The sequence below is a fragment of the Balaenoptera physalus genome (assembly GCF_965194825.1).
Source record: "Balaenoptera physalus genome assembly, chromosome: 3".
In the NCBI taxonomy this organism is placed as follows: Eukaryota; Metazoa; Chordata; class Mammalia; order Artiodactyla; family Balaenopteridae; genus Balaenoptera; species Balaenoptera physalus.
This window is the reverse complement of record NC_138890.1, coordinates 55478464-55495839: the sequence shown is the minus strand read 5'-3', so window position 1 is coordinate 55495839 and position 17376 is coordinate 55478464.

The window sequence follows — 17376 nt, the reverse complement described above, 5'->3', positions numbered from 1 at the left end:
ACTCATTTTTTTCTTCTGTGTCCTGAGCTGTCTGCAGAGCCTGAGGAAAGCTGTGGTCACACTGCCCAGCAAGAGAAGAATTAGTTAATAGATGTAAGGGATCATCAGGCATCTTCTGGGTTAGTGGGAAAACAAAGCTGCTAAAGGGAGCTCGTGTGAACTCCTGACCCTGCAACCAGAAGGCATCATGGAAGGATCCCGGGCAACTCCCTTGCCATTTTCTTCAGAATGAAGGAGATTAATTCCTTCAAAGACACAAAACCAAGGGCTTTGTGCTCTCACTCCACAAACAAATGTAACATTCCTGAGGCTGAACTTTCTGCACACATACCTACAAGCCAGACACTTGATTTTTATCTTGGATTAAGAACCAACTGGCTCTCGTATTTGGTGTTTGTCACTTAACCTCCCAGGACTCCCCATTCTGATATCTGGGAGAGCATGATAATTATCCTGCCCTTGCTCCCAGGGAGGTTATTCAGCAAGCATCTTCTCAAGGACCCATCAAAAATAGCTGCAAAAGGTAGAACTCTCTGAGAGCTTGTCAACATCCTGAGCTCTGTAAGGAAGGACCTGATGTTTGACCTGATGTTGCTCTACTCACAGAATGACGATGGACAGCTCTGGGTCAAAGCATCCTTGAAGTTCTTGGTTGCAAGTAACAGAAATCTGTTTTGAGTAACTTCAGATAAATAGGATTTGTTGGAAAGTTATCAGAGTTCAAGAGAAAGGAAAGAGTGGCTGGGGTACTAGGCTTCAAAAGGAGCAGGGACTGTATTACGTCTGTATGTCCAAGGAGGATAACAACCGCCTTGTTGCCAGAGCAGCTACAAGGGGAGATAGATTCCACTGCTGCTGCATCTCCAACACTCCCTCTTGTCCTTGGGTCATTCACTCAAGTTACAACAGTCCAGGGGCCAGAGCATAGGTGATGTGTCTGATGTTTTTCCGAAGGCAAATGGGAGGACCTCTGCCTCCCTTAAAACTGCAGTGGAAAGTGGTTTCCTGGAATTACCCTGCCAACAGGCCCAATCACAGTAGGGGAATGATAATCCCCCTTAACCTGAGTGTGTCTCATTCTCACAACCACAAAAAGCCAAACGAAGAGCCCAGGCCACCCCATCATCGGTTCAAATGAAGAAGGACATATTGTGATAAAAATCAGTGTTGTGTTAGAAGCTGGTTCGCTGATTTCTCACCTCAACCAGCTTTTCTGGTTTTATTCTATCACTGCCTATAAAACCCAGACTACTTGCAACAGCATCTCCAAAAGACTTTGCTCGACTCTGCTACTTTACTTTAAAAATGCCCCCTGGCCACAACACAGTCTCTCTATAGACTCTTCCACTATATAACAAAATCCATCCATTCTTTTGGGCCCATTTCAAAAGCCATCACCTCCATGATGTTTTCCAGCCATCCCTACCAGAGCGACTCTGTCTCCTGCAAACTCCTCTGAGACTCCGTGTCTATAACCCTCTGAAGTCCATGACTCATGTGTGGTTCAGTCTCAGAGTGGTGCTATATGACAAAGGAGAGCCTGTACAGGCAAAACAATTCTTCTCTCATTCCCTAGTTCTATGGACCTCTCAAACATCAGACACCCTCCCATCATGAAGCACCTAATTTACCCCAGCTCTTTCTTACTTTATTTCCTGCTTTCCTCTTGCTCATCTATATTATGAAAACAAGACAAACTTTTCCAGCAAGTCTTTATTTTGTTCTTCTGTATACATTTTCTGATTCTGCATCTTCCTCTCCTTCCCTCCCTCCCTTCCATGTGTCTGTCTACCTGTCTGTTTGTCTCTCTCTCACACACACACACCTAGAAACCATCTGGCAGAGGCAGACACTCTCAAGGGGATGGAAGGAGGGAAATTAAGGTAGACATAACAGGAATCTATAGGAAAGGGGAGGTGTTATAACCACCACCTGGTTAATAAACTTTATCCTGCTATGTATCTATTACACATTTTGAAAATTACCTTAAAATAAAGTCATTTGTACACATGAATTTTCTTTCCAACTGAATTTTGAAATTTTCCAGGGCAAAGACCAAGTCTCAGTCACCTCTTTTGCTCTCATAGAGAGCACACCTGACACTTAGCAACCACTTAATATACATATAATGAATTAATGAGCACATGAATTAGTTAATTAACAATAATCAGCAGGTCACCAGTAGCCATGGTTGTGCTGACAGTTACACAAGGAAGCAAATCAATGATTTTCTAGCTTTTGATCCCTAGAAGTTTTATTTGTGCCATGTCGGTATGGATATCATTAATGAGGACTTCAAATAAATGAGATCTATCTGAGAGACAGGCTTACTACTACGAGGAGCCCAAAACCCATTTTGATCTTTCACTGAAAGAAGGGCAGATAGGACTCTCAGCGTACACACTCTTTTAAAATGAGCTTTAATTTAATTTCCTTGCCTCTGGCAGTAGCTCTTAGAAGCAGCAGAGTGAATGGCTGGGAGAGGATTCAAGAGACGGTGGAGGCTGAGGGGTGGTCAAAGCTGGGAGGTCAGCGGCAGCAGACCCCTCACCAGAATGCACATCACAGAGCCCAACTCCCCTAACACCGCATGTTTGATAGGTCTAATAAGACAGATAATAACTATTTCATTGGTGTGGTACTTTCTACTTCCCAAAGTCCATGACCCCATTTAATCTTCCAAGCAATCGTGAGGCCCTCTCTCCTTTTCCTAAGCATCCCTACCCCCATCCACCCAATTCCACAATTTAAAGCCACATTTAGTAAAAAGGTACACATTATAACACCACTGATGAAACAAAGAGAGAAAAAAATATTTAGGCCACATAAAAATATACATAAGATGGTATCAGTATTCAGACTTTTAAAAGAATAATTGTGGTAAGAATGAACTCAAAACTTATTAAGGTCTACTAGATGCCTGTCATTTTTCCATGCATTTCATCTAGGTGGTTAAGAATCCACCTGCCAATGCAGGGGACAGGGGTTTGAGCCCTGGTCCAGGAAGATCCCATATGCCGCGGAGCAACTAAGCCCATGTGCCACAACTACTGAGCCTGTGCTCTAGAGCCGGTGTGCTACAACTACTGAAGCCTGCGTGCTTAGAGCCCATGCTCCACAACAAGAGAAGCCACCGCAATGAGAAGCCTGCGCATCGCAACGAAGAGTAGCCCCAGCTCTCTGCCCACGCAGCAACGAAGACACAAAGAAAAAGAAGAAAGAAAGAAAAGAAAGGAAGAGAGAGAGAGAGAAAGGAAGGAAGGAAAGGAAGGAAAGGAAGGAAAGGAAGGGAGGAAGGAAGGAAGGAAGGAAGGAAGGAAGGAAGGAAGGAAGGAAGGAAGGAAGGAAAGAAGGAAAGAAGAAAGAAAGAAAGAAAGAAAGAAAGAAAGAAAGAAAGAAAGAAAGAAAGAAAGAAAGAAAGAAAGAAAGAGAATTCAAACCCAGACAGGCTGATCCCAGAAGCAATGCTCTGAACTCCTGGACTGTGTATATGATGCCACTGCCACTTGGAGCAGTGAGCAACCAAGAAACCCTGAACAGTAGCATGTTACTATGGCAACAGCACAAGATAAAGGACAGAACCTGGCTGTGACCTTGGGCTGGGCCAACTTAACTTCACCAAACCTCACTTTCTCCATCTATAAAATGAGAACAATAAAACCAACATTCCACAGGTTGATGTGAAGGTTAAAGACTTAGTAACTGGCCCATAGTAAATGCTTGATAAACATAAGCTAATTATCCACTTATTTCCAAACAAAGCACATCACGTTTTCTAGAAGAGTTCTATTTTTCAAGGTAAGGTGATACTGTCTCCCCTAAATATCTTCCAAGGCACAGATGACAATGGGCAGGACAGGGAAGGCAACGCAGAGTCACAAACACTTGGTTCTTTTGTCTGGTTGGGACAACTGCCACAGGGAAACATGCAAACACAGGCTCAGTGTATCCTTTTTTGTTGTAACCAACCCTTCCTCCTATGTTCTCTTATTGTCCTCTAACCACCCTTTACAGATTCCATTTAGATTCTCCTTCAAAGAGGAACCACCTGTCTTCATATGTACTTCACTCTACTCTTGTTGACTATTGCCTTCATTTCCATATGGCTTATTTAACTATATCATGACCTAGCAGGATCACTCTAACCTGGGCTACTGGGAATGGTGTCTACTTGGCCAAGAACCACCAGATCTTCTCCAAACAGTTGAACCTCCAAATGTTCTTGTTCACCTCACATTTGGGACACAGGAACATAAACACTCTGCAGTCTCTTTGGCCCCACCTGGCTTCTGTCTTGTACCTAAGCAAGTACACCATATTCTCCCAAACCCACTAATTTGATATGTTGTCGTTCAATAACATAACATAACAGAATGTTTCCAACACACATAAAGGCAGAAGGATACCTTTGCAAACACACTAGCTCTATACGTATACTTCATCTTATATATTATCTCCTCTGATGCAGTAGATTTCTCTTCTGATCAATACTAGTCATCAAATAACCAAAAGAAAAAAGTAATAAACTGAATCTACTATCACCTAGTACAAGCCACCATGAATGCCAATGCCATCACTAGTCCATATGATGCTTTTGTGCAAATCAGCCAAAGGCACTTTCTCTGGACCTCACAACAGAATGCACAATAGGGCAAGTTTGGGTTGGACTTCAACTCTCACTTTCCCACCCTCTGGATACACTCAGCAGTACACATCCCAAATAACTATACGAGGTGGCCCTGGTCATCTTTTTCTAAATTACTGTACTAATATCTGGTCTCCCTTCTTTTTTATTCTTGGCAACTTATATCCTATTCTCAACATAACACTTGAATTGATCTTTTCAAAATATACATCAGATCATATGTCTCTCCTGCTTGAAATCCTCACCCTTGGAATAAAATTCAAAATTCTTGACATGCCGGACAAGACCTTACCAGATATGGTTGCTTCCTTCCTCACTCTTAATACTACCCACTTGTTCACACTGCTCCAGTCACAATGGTCATCTTTCTGTTCACTAAACACTCTGAGTTTGTTCCCACTTCAGGGTTTTGGTTCCTTCTATTAGTCAACTAAGCTGCATGATAAACCACCCCCCAAGTCAGTGGCTGAACACAATAAACCTTGTATGTGTGGGTGTGCCTGTGTGTCAGTTCTGCAGGTCAGCTGTGGCTTTGCAGGGACCAGCTCTGCTTCAGGCTGCAAGTTGGCTGAGGCTGGCTCTAAGGTATGAGTTGGGTTCAGACCTGCCCCAGGTATATCATATCCTTCTTCAACCACTGCTGCCCAGCCATGTTCTTTTCATTGCAAGTGGCAGGAATATGAGACCAAGCTGAACTGTGCAAATATGTTTAAAGACTTGAAGACCATTCCATTGGCTAAAATACGTTATATGACTATGCCTAGCATCAGAGGGACAGGAAATCCACTCTACCCACAATGGGAGTGTACCTCAAAGTTACCTGGCAAATAGAATGGATATATAATCCCGTTATAGGGCAGTGAGGCATTTGGACCCATAATCCTATCTATGAGGTTGCTTCCAACACCTAGAATGCTCTGTCCCCACATTTCCTCATGGCTAGCTCCTTCCATCCTCAGTTTCAATGCCACCTCCTCACAGAGGTCCTCTCTGGCCACTGTATTCCAAAAGTACCTGTACCACCATATACATGGGGATACATGGCCACAGCTCATGTTCTTCCAGTGATTCTCTAATCCATTATCCATTTTTGTTTTGTTCATTGTATGTACAGATTTAAATTCATTTATGTATATCTTGGCTTACACCTTTATCATATCTCCCTCCACTAAGAATTTTTTTTTTTTTTTTTTCTGTGTTGGGCCCTTGTTGCTGCACGCGGGCCTTCTCTAGCTGCGGTGAGCGGGGGCTACTCCTCGTTGTGGTGCGTGGGCTCTAGGCGCGTGAGCTCAGTAGTTGTGGCACACGGGCCTAGTTGCTCCGCGGCATGTGGGATCTTCCCGGACCAGGGCTCGAACCCGTGTCCCCTGCATTGGCAGGCGGACTCTCCACCACCGCGCCACCAGGAAAGCCCCCACTAAGAATTTAAGCAAGGATTTTCTCTGCCTTATTCACTGCTCTAACCACAACCTGGCATGGGGTAAGAGCTCAATAAATTTTCGTTGAATAAACACAATCTAGAAATCTGTATTCTTATTTCTCAGTTCAGTGTTAGTCCCTCGGCAAATTTTCAGTTACTTGCTGTCATAAATGAATAAATGTGTGAATGTAGGGGTGGGAGATTTGGAGAGAATGATTACATATAGAATGTAATATAGTAGAAAACAGGATTTCAAATCAAGCTCTTGTATCTTTAGACCGAAGACTCAGTGCTATTAGCTATGAAATGGGAATAGAAATTGTAGATTTTCTGCAAGGATTAAATTAGATGATGCATGTAAAACACTTACCCTAAAGATGGAAGAGTGGCATGCCGTGATTTGAAAAGGGTAAGACGTGGTGCAGACAGTGGAGGCCTTGTAGGACAATGTGAAAAGTGTGTTGATGGTTGACTCAGATGGGACACTTACTTCTGAACTTTTTCAACCAGATTTCCCCAATGCTTTCCCGAGCAAGGAGTGCATCAGCAGACCTCTAGTTCCTGTTGTCACGCAGGCCATTCAGGTTGGGGCTGGCTGGTGGCTGCATTCCCCAGTGGCCTGCCCTTGCTTCTCTGTGCTGAGGGACACTCAATGGCCTTCTTTTTTTTTTTTTTTTTTTTTTTTTTTTACTGGTTTCCAGTCTCCCCAGGCATTGCTTCAGTTCTATGAAACAAGCTCTAAATCAATCCTAAATGATATGGTCACACTTTTCCAACAGATCCTAATGAAATTCCATCTTGAGACCATGGAGCTGGGTTTAATCTTTTAGTTTTTTAGAGGACTTTATGCTCATCATTTCAGAACAGTCTGCTTCCTAGAAGAACTGTGCTAATGAGTTAATTTTCCCATGAAGTAGGTAAGAAATCAGACAGCCCTGTTTTGGTAAAAGGATAAATTATAAGGCAAAGAGCAGGAACTCACCCCAGAATTAGTTTTCCTAGTTGCAACAATATGTGGTTAAGTCTCTTATTTTAGAACTGACCTTCAATTAGCATTGGCCTCCTGTACAGTCATTCCTCCCATTTTATAATGATTACCAAAATTTAGTAGTTTAATAATGCTTTTTTGGCAAGAGCATAAGAAAACAGTTACTCTTGCTTACTGGTAGTGTGAGTCTACAATATTTCCCAAGAGTAATTTGGTATTTACATCCAAATTTAAAATGTACATTCACTTTGGCTGAGAAACTCTGTTTCTAGTACTCTAGGCTACAGTTACTCTTGCACGAATATGTGTGTATATAATATAATATATATACATATATTAAAGAGTATACAGATAAAGATTATATAACTCTGTTTCTCAGCATTGTTTGAAATTGCAACAAACAAGCCTACTTAAACTTATATATGCCAAGAAACACGTTGGAAGGCTGCACCAAAAAACTATTTGGAACAGTTAATGGAGATAAGTGAACCAAAGGCACAGAGAATTAGAGAAGCACCCAGTGGAATGGAGAAACTTTTCTTTTTCCATTCATGGGATGATGATTAAATTTTTACACATGAGTAGGTTTTAATTTTATTTTGAAAATATGTAACTAATAAAATAAAGAGAAAGAAAATGCATCTGTCCCTACAGGATTGTATGGAGTAGACATTTAAAGGCATCCAACTTCTTCTTTTGTTCATGTTCCTGGTTCATTTGCTCCCAATTCAGGGACAACATACACATTCTTCTTAAAATGAGATAATTGACTTCAGCATCTCAAGGATGCCAGCCAAGGGAGAAAACAAATCAGCAGGGCGTCCCTGGCTTGGGGTGGGTGGTCAGCACGCAAGATTTTAGTGCACCATCATCTGATGTCATACTGTGGGAAGGCATCAGCTTTTTCTTCAGTCCTTTTTGAAAGTGAGGTTTGTCTCTCCACACTGGAAGTAATAGTGCTTCATTGGAATCCTTGCCTTAATGAGTCCAAATTCTTAGTTGCAATCCATAGAGAAGCTTAAATGAGGGTCACTCTGTCAAGGTCAAACACTAGAATTCAGTTATTTTTTAATTATTTTTTATTGGAGTATAGTTGATTTACAATGTTTTGTTGGTTTCTGCTGTACAGCAAAGTGACTCAGTTACGCATATACATATATCCACTCTTTTTTAGATTTTATTTCCATATAGGTCATTACAGAATATTGAGTAGAGTTCCCTGTGCTATAGAGTAGGTTCTTATTAGTTATCTATTTTATATACAGTAGTATGCATACGTCAATCCAGTTATTTTAAGAAGGAGGGTCCATGCAAGAGGTAAGAGATGGAGTGGGCGTCATCCATCATGCACTGGAAAAATTAAGTGCATGTCATAGGAAAATGGCTTTGAGTATCTGCGATAGGGTTGGCAATCCCAACAACAACAATGGCTATTTGTTGAATATGTACTCTGAGCCAGGCTTTGTGCTAAGCATGCTGTACACACTTTCTCATCAAATCCTTGCAACAGATTTACCATGTTGATCTTCCATATTAAATACTCATCTAACAGATTATAAGTGGCAGAGCCAGGAATAAAACTATGTTGGCCTGATTTCTCAAGTCCATGCTCTCAACCACTCTCCGACAAGATGCTGTTATTTTTGCCCTGACATTCTAAGTGGCTTTTTAGAGAGACAGGGTCACTTAGACTGCCCTGCACACTAGTGGAAAAGTTCACATGTCTGAACACCCATTATCTAGGCTTCCAGGGCCAGGGCTCATGGCCACTCTGCCTTTCCCTTTTGCCTTCTCTACCGGAACTGTAATAACTACTTGTAAAGTGCACAGTCATTGTTGTATTAATCGCTTCCCAAGCTACTTTGGTTTGTCCTGACAGAAACCCAACCTTTTTCTTCGTTCTTCATCCCCCTTCACTTTATTCTTCAGAACAACAGAACACTATAAAGGAGATGCTATTCTCTTCCTTTTATTGTTGCAGAAATGGAGCATCTTGCCCAGTTACTTAACTAATTTCTTAACGTTTTGGAATCTCAAGTTTCTTCATTGATAGATAGGAGATAATAACATCCAACCCTTAGAGGGGTTGAGATCAGGTCTCTAAAGTTCAGGGCACAAAGTAGGCATGCAATAAACTGCATCTGCTCTCATTTCTAAGTAGTTATATCACACTGGAAAGCCATCTATAACCTGCAAGTCCCTGCACAAGGTATATAACTGCTCCAAACATCACCTGTCCAATGGAAATATTATCATCCAGCTCACCCAGCTCTAATCTTATTTTGAGGATTAAATGGAATAAATACATAAAAACTATACCAATGACTGGCTCACACTCAAAACTGAATAAATAATAATCTCCTCTGGTAAGAATGCTGTTGACATGTGCCCATCTACGTAACTCCAAGAATTTGATGTGTGGTTATAAAAGTAACATCCTCCCTCTCGTTGCCCCTCCCCCAACACACTTTCCCCAGATTCCTTGGGTAAATATTGAATATTATGTGGTATTTATTCCTCTCCCTTAGTGCCACCTTTTAATAAGACAAGACAGCCCTATCACAGGCTTCAGCTTTTTTCTCATCCTCCAAGCCTCTGGGGGCTCTTCCCAGTGGCCTGCAGCAAGATGCCTCAGAGGCGGCTGCATTTTGGCCAAATTCTTATTCAGAGATACAGCCCATGCGATTCTCAGCTCTGGCCATATGCTTGATCGCTTTCCAGCATAGCATTTGATGTGAAAGGGAGGAAGAAAGAATCCCTCTTACCCATGGCTAAAAATAATTTCAGAGGGCTGGAAGCAAAGCAGAGGTGATGCCAGTTATCTCCTAGAACAGTTGATAAAACAGCCGTCTCCGGCAAGCCAATTTCATGCATTTTCTTTTCTATCTTTTTGCTTCCCCTACTTACTCCTTTTTCTGGACATGCTGGGGAAACCTCATATAATATACGAGGAAAACTTTGGGTATCCTGTCATCTAATCTTCAGCCTGGGGTTGTAGCTTCCTCTTTGCTAAGTCTTCTCATTGAGTCAGTACAGTTGATTAGAAGACCTGTTCTCGCCTGTTTAGCCTTCAGGTGCCCAGTTTTTGGAACTCAGCAGCTCCACATGAAATATGCCAGATCTGTCAAAAGGCAAGATGGTTCACAGATGCCCGGAAGCAGGGCAAAGAAGGCTGGCTGGGATATGCGATGCAAGATACAGGCAAACAATGCCACCAGGAGGCTGGAAACTCAAAGATGATTTCAGCCATGTAGTCCCTTGATTCCAAAGAGTGGTGGCTTCAGCCTCTAACTGCTCTCCTAAAACTCAGCTCAGTGGAAATTGTCCCTGGCAGCAAGCAAGCACATTGTGCCTGTCTTCTTGGGACCACAGGGAGCTACTTCCCATCTGCTATTTGTGATGTGATTATCTTTGTGAAATGCACATGCACAGGGCTAGCTGGGACCTAAAGAGGCCAAAGAGTTCAAATGTTCTAATTTAAAAATTACTACCACTGCGTGTTTATTGAGTGTCAAGTGTTACCTCTTTAAACCTCACACTATCATATCGGCCCAGTCATTATGATGTTATATTCATTTGACACACAGGAAGATCAAAAAATGGATTATGCTCTTAAACGCCTTGTTCAGTGGGTCAGTTAGGAAAGTGTCCGCAAGGAATAGGAAACCCAACAGATGGTGGCTCACACAAGAGGGGAATTATGCTTCTTATGGAACAGTGTGACAGAGGTAGGCAGCTCTGGCCATTGGTCTAATGGTTCAAAAATGATCACATCTCTGTTGATTCTAGTATCCTTTCCATAAGTTGCAGAATGATTGCTTCAGCTCTGGGAATGAAGTCTGTATTCAAGGCAGCTGAAAGATGTCAAGGGACAATGGCAGCCCCTCTGTTATTTCTATTAGGAAACCACTGTCTTCTCAGAACTTTCTGAAGTCTCCCCCACCCCCCAGGAGTGCCTCATTGGTCAGAAATAAGTCACATGGCCACTCCTAGCTGCAACGGAAGCTGGAAAATCCGTATTTAGCTTTTCCAGCCTCCATCATGGGGGCAGGCAGGAGAGTGACGATGCTAATTTGGACTAGGGTGGCAGTGGTGGTGACCGTGGTAAGAAGCAGACAGCCTCAAGACATATATGGCGGTAAAAATGATCAGACAGAGCTTGTTGACTGATTGCATGTGGGAGATGAGGGAGGAGGAGCCAGGGATCAATCCTAGGTTTCTAGTTCGGTATATACACTTAGACTGGGAGTCACAAAGAAAGAAAAGATTTTGGACATGGGAGGTCATGAGTGCACTTTTGGACATGTTAAGACTGAAGTGTCCTTGAAACATTTAAATGGAGATGTTAGCAGTTAAATTCAGAAGAGGAAACTGTCTAGGCTAGACATAGAAGAGATTTAAACTTGTGGTTAGCAACCATTTCCATAAACTTGAGAATTCCTACCTTCTTTTATTGATAGCACTGCTCTTTTGAAATCTCCATGGCAGTGGTCATTGGGCAGGTGCATTTTGTTCCCCAGGAGATACTTGGCAATGTCTGGAGACATTTTTGGTGTCACAACTGGGAGGTGAGAGAGGGGTAGTGCTGCCGGCATTTAGGAGGTAGAGCCCAGGGATGTTAGTAAACATCCTACAATGCACATGACAACCCCCAACAACAAAGGTTTATCCAGTCCAAATTATCAGTCATGCTGAGAAATCCTGCTCTATAATAACCTCACTTCTGACCTTAATGCTCCCCTGGCCCACGGGCCCCTAAGTGTTCCATTTTTGTGCTTCCCTCACACCTCTGACATTACCACCATCTTTAAATTGCTTTCAAGAACCAGCTCTCCTAGCACAAAGACTCCTCTGGTGGTGATGCGTGGAGACGAGTACTACCGTTGACTTAAGTTATGTTTAAAGTCATCCCTGGAAATGAGAGCCTGACGTGGTTCATAATTTACAGTTGAGTCTCCTGAATATTAAGATCATAGAAAAAGTTCTTATAAATGAATTCAATCATTACTCTTAAGACACTGAATCTAAGAGGCATTTTGAACGTGTTGAAGGTAACCTTTAGGACAACGTAAAAAGAATTGCTACTTTAGACAAAATGTTTTACTCTGAGAAGTAACCTAGATATACTGAGTAACCTAAATTGCTGATTTCTAGTAACCTCAAATACTAAGCATGGATTTATAACAGGAAATCTGTGCTATTTGAAACACAGTCCTAAATTTTTGAAGTTGATGTAAAGAATAGCCACATACCCCATAAACCATTACTTGGTTTCCCTCTAATGGTCACTTTCTTGCACTTTCCTGATCATCCACTTAAAAACGTTAACTTGCTTTTCCTATAAAGGCCATATAGTTGCTTGAGACACACTCTCAGGATAAACCGATTGAGTAGGAACTCTTTTTAGCTTGAATCTAATCTAGCCTACACATAATTCTTAAGAACTTATTAAAAAGCTCAGCTACATGTCTGAATTCATAGGCTCTGATCCAATGACGTGGAAAGCAGCAGACCATTAAAATTAATTGAAAGTGCTGAACCATTTCAAGATTGATTTCTTCTGCATTACAAAAAATTAAATAAAATGGGAGGCGCTAGATTATCCTCTGCCCTGAAGAATTAGTCTAAAATTACAATTGAAACATCTCAAATGAAACTGTTGTAAAACTTATTAAGATATATATTATGCTTCAAAATCATGCTTATGCCCCTTGTAATTTAAATACTGAGCTACTTTGATTTAGAGGTAAGTTGGATCTCAACAGTGAGGGAAGAGCTGGAGTTCCAACCAATCTGAGCACCTGGTGAGAACCTCGAGAGTATCTCACCTGTGTAAAGTTGCCATTTAAGTGAGCTTTTGTTTTTTTTTTTCTTTTAGGAGTAGAAAATATCTGAAAAGGAAAAATGTTTTCCCAAAACCTAGACTATATTATTTTAGTGTATTTTGCATTCTTCTTTATTGCCGGCATACAGGACAGGAAACTCAAGTGGCCATTTGCTGCACAGCCTACTCAGCAGAAAGATGGAACATCTAGAGGCCTTTCATATCATGTGTCCAAACTGATTCTGAAAGCAGCCATTTCAGTGTCTTCTGTACTAATGGTAAAGGCAGGAAAAGAAGGAAATCATTTTTCTATAAAAAACATCCACAACAAAAAAGTAAAATGAAAAGCTTGAACCCTTGCACTTTCCAGGTCCACCCTGGAGTACCCCTCAGGCCTCACCTTGTACCTCCCTGCTCTCCCCAGACAGGCCGGGCTTCTTCAGGTCCCCAGACACACAGCGTTCCACGTCACCTGCTCACCTGCAGCTCCCATCACCGCATCCTCTTTCCCCTCTGCCCACCTTCACCCAAACAGTTTCTCTTCTTCCACTGTATTCCTTTCTCAGGAACCTTCCCTGACACCTCACAGCAAGTAAATTCCCACAGTTATGACCTTCCTTAGCACTCTGAGCTTTCCATGATATGATGCGATCATAATTAATTAATGATAGAAATATGTTTTAATATCTTTCTCCCACTAGAATGTAAACCGCGAGAAGACAAGGATTGTCTGCTGTATATTATCACTTTATTCCTAGAAACTAGCACAATGCCCGAAACATAGTACGTCATCTATGTTGAATAAATGAATACAAATATAAACTTCCTATGAATCATTACCATGCCCTCCCTTCGTTCATTTGTTTCTTTTCTGAGTATATATATAATTGGGCACAGTTTACATTAAAAATGGTCCCATTTGAGAGTCAGGCAAAAGAGTCTCCCAGATATTTCCCACAGGGTATAATTAGCTAATGTGCATATAGATCCTAAGATGACAGGGAGGTAACAAATCTGAAGCCTTCGTGGGTAAAGACAGTGTTTAATTCACAGAAATTAAAGATGAGAAAAGTCAGTTAGTTAATCCCAGGCTGGGAAGAAAGAAGAATTGCCAGCTGCTGAGATTCAAGTCATTCTTCTGCGGCATGTTTAAATGTCCCAACCATTTATTTATAATTAGGCACAGTGGGGAGCTAAAATGAACTTTCCTGTATGATGCTTTGCCAGCATCTCTGCAAAAGATTGGCACAGCCTATTGCAGACTCTCAGCTATTGCCTGTCACACAGTTACTCTACACAGGGACAGCATGCTCAAATTCCTACAGGGGCCAGTTAACGCCAGCAAAGTTGGCTGGGGAGGGGGCACTGCAGCACACGGGAGAGCCCACACCTCACCTGAAAGAGCAAACTCAAGTTAGCTGTAGTCAACTGCTGCCACATTAGAAATGGGAATCCAATGTGATATGCTTGTGAAATCTCCCTATTTTAAAATAAGGGCCACTTTTAAAATCACTGTACAGGCCAAACAAAACGTATCTCTGAAATGAATAAACCTGAGGACCATCAGTTGCCAATTCTGCTTCCCAATCCCTATCTTTGTTCTTCCAGGACCAGGGAGTTGGCTGTAGTGAGAGGTGCTGCCTGGGGTGGACCCAGGTACTGTATAGGGCAGAGACTACACCATACTCACAGCCAGGTAGTATCTTCTTGGCCCAAATTTCAAAGAAAACTCCTCTACTACCCCATTATCAACATCTCCACAATCTTCACTCCCTCTGAAAACCAGGTTGGTGACAAGCAGTCTGAATTTATGAAATGAATGAAAAGCACCAGTTCTAACTTGTATTTAACCACACAAAGGTGCCAGCCTGGAGAAAATGTCAACCTCATTCAACTTACCCCCTCTGCAGTACAGCCTAGCTCTCTACCAGTGAAAGAAAAGTGCCATACTGCTTTTCTTTTCAATTCTTTTACTCATTCATATGTGTTGAGACATTAAAAAAAATAACAAAAAAATAAACAGAATAAGGTATGTACCCATCGCCAAGAAGTAAAAACTGTTAAAATGTTGCCATATTTGCTTCAAGTCTTTTCTTTAAGAAAATGAAATAAAATATTACAAATGAAAGTAAAGTTTCTTTGACTCAATTACCAATCCCATCATTTTTCCCTTTTCTTAAGACCAGGTCTTTCAACTATGCCTATATAGTTCCTTTTTACATTTTTATATGCATATATTTGTGTCAAACGGCATCTATATTACATTATTTTAGGGGTTTTAATTAGCACAAATGTCATCATACTGTATGTATCACTCTACAATATGTTCTTCTAGTCATCTAGGTATTTGAAATCTATCTATAGGCAGAAGGAGACACACACACACAGAGAGAGAGAGAGAGAGAGAGAGAGAGAGAGAGAGAGAGAGGCAGTTTATTCCTTTTAACTTCTATACGTATTCCATCATATGAATATATCTCATTTTATTGTTTTTCTTTCCCAAATTATGGCATGTATACCACAATACAATGCAGAATTTCCCCCCCAAATTATCACTCTGCAAAAGAATTACTCATGTTTGAGACTTTACAGTCTTTCACGTTATAGTGCAATCTTTCAATTACTTTATTTCAAACCACACATCATTGAGGAAGACACACTTCTCCAGAAATAAGTATGCAATAGTAGCTTTGGATGCTTATAGAAGTCACTTAATGGAATATCTTTAAAAGGAGAAGAAAAAGGAAGGGGAAGAGGAGGGGGAGGAGGGGGAGAAAAGAAAAAGAAATTTAACATAGATCAGGTAATGACTTATAAGACCTTATAGCTGCAAGTGTTGTGTGCCATTATACGTAAGACCTTCAAAGATCACTTTAAATCAATACAGTAATTGGTTACTGTGGGAAGAACAAATATATAACTATAGGACAATGAACAAGCCAATTGCCCTAATATTAAAGCATAGAGATTCTTGCAGTTGAGATACATTTTCCAGAGAAAACATCACTGACTAATTCGTAAATTACTGAGTATGATACACCCTGGGACACTATTTCTATGACTCAGAAAGCAGTTCTCTGCTGATGAGAAAGAATCCTGATGTCAAAGGCACATAAGAGAAGTTTAAGTCAAATCATTTTCTGAAACCTGCGATTGGAGAAAACGAACACTTCTAAATTGATATTTTATGTATTATGTGATTTCAAACATGTATGTTTAACATTTTAAGTAAATGGTTGAGTATTTCTTTTACATCCCTAAAAGTTTAAATAATTCAATTTGGCCCCAAACCTCTCTTTTAATTGTCTCATTGAAAAAAATGGGAGGGAAGTCACTGCATATCTGGAATTGCCTTATATTTAGACATATGATAAACTGTTTCTAATTTTTCTTCATTAAAAACAATGTAGCAATGAACACTTGGGTACATGTTTCCTCCTGCCCATGGCCAATAATAAGAATTTCTCTGGTGTATATGCTTAGAAGGAAAATTGGCGCTTTACTTTCTCACCCTGTAATGTCTTTAGAATCCTGTGCTGCTTCTCAAAGGACTTTTTGTTTTCCAGGTGTCAAAGAGCCGCTGAGAACCAGGCTGAAATCCCAGGGCAGATCCTCTTAGAAGTCACTCTAATAAGGCAGCCCTTTGCAGCACCACTCTCCACTCTCCATGCTGTGTGAGATAATCCTCCCCCCCTGGCTGAGGCCCTCCCCCACTGTTTGTGAATTGGGGACCAGCCAAAATCTCTGTCTCAAAGCGACATTCACAGAAATGGGTCATAGGTCAGCCACAGAGATTCTGTTATTTACCCTCGGTCCATCTCTGCCGAGCGGCATCCCTCCTCATTACTATGGAGTTCAGATCCCAGAACGAGCATCAGGGCATGGCCTCTGGGCGCTCCAACCAGAACGCTTGAAGGTCTTGGCCATTTAGAGAGCACAGAGAGGCCTCGAGAGGAAATGAGGCCCTGGATGAAGGTAAGCCTTACCCCTCGTTAAACTAAAGAGTGAAACTAACTGGGGATTTGAGAAAGAATAGAAGCCGTCAGCAACCTGAAGAAGCAGCGGATCCAGAAGCAAAGCAAAGAAGGCAATGTGGCTCAGTTCTCCATGCGGTCACTCCTTAAGTTTGCCCTTGGTTCAAGTGCAAGCTGACATATTTGAAGTCCCATTGACATCATCCAATGCATCAGGAAGCCAGTAAACCCACAAAATTAGATCCCCCTGGAAAAAGCCCAACTCCAAGATTTCTGGAATAACCCAGAACTAACCAGCCATTCAGGGATACAGTAATGGGATCTGAGCAGCAGTTCTACTCCTGGATGTCTGGGGCAAGTTACTTAACCACTGAGCTTCAGTATCCCCCTCTACAAAATGAGAATAATCATCCCTATCTCACGGGGTTATTGTGAGGACTAGATGTCATCACGCAGGTGTGTGACCTCTGTTTTATAGGAAGTGTTTGATATAAGGTAGCTATTATACGTTACTCTTCTCATTTG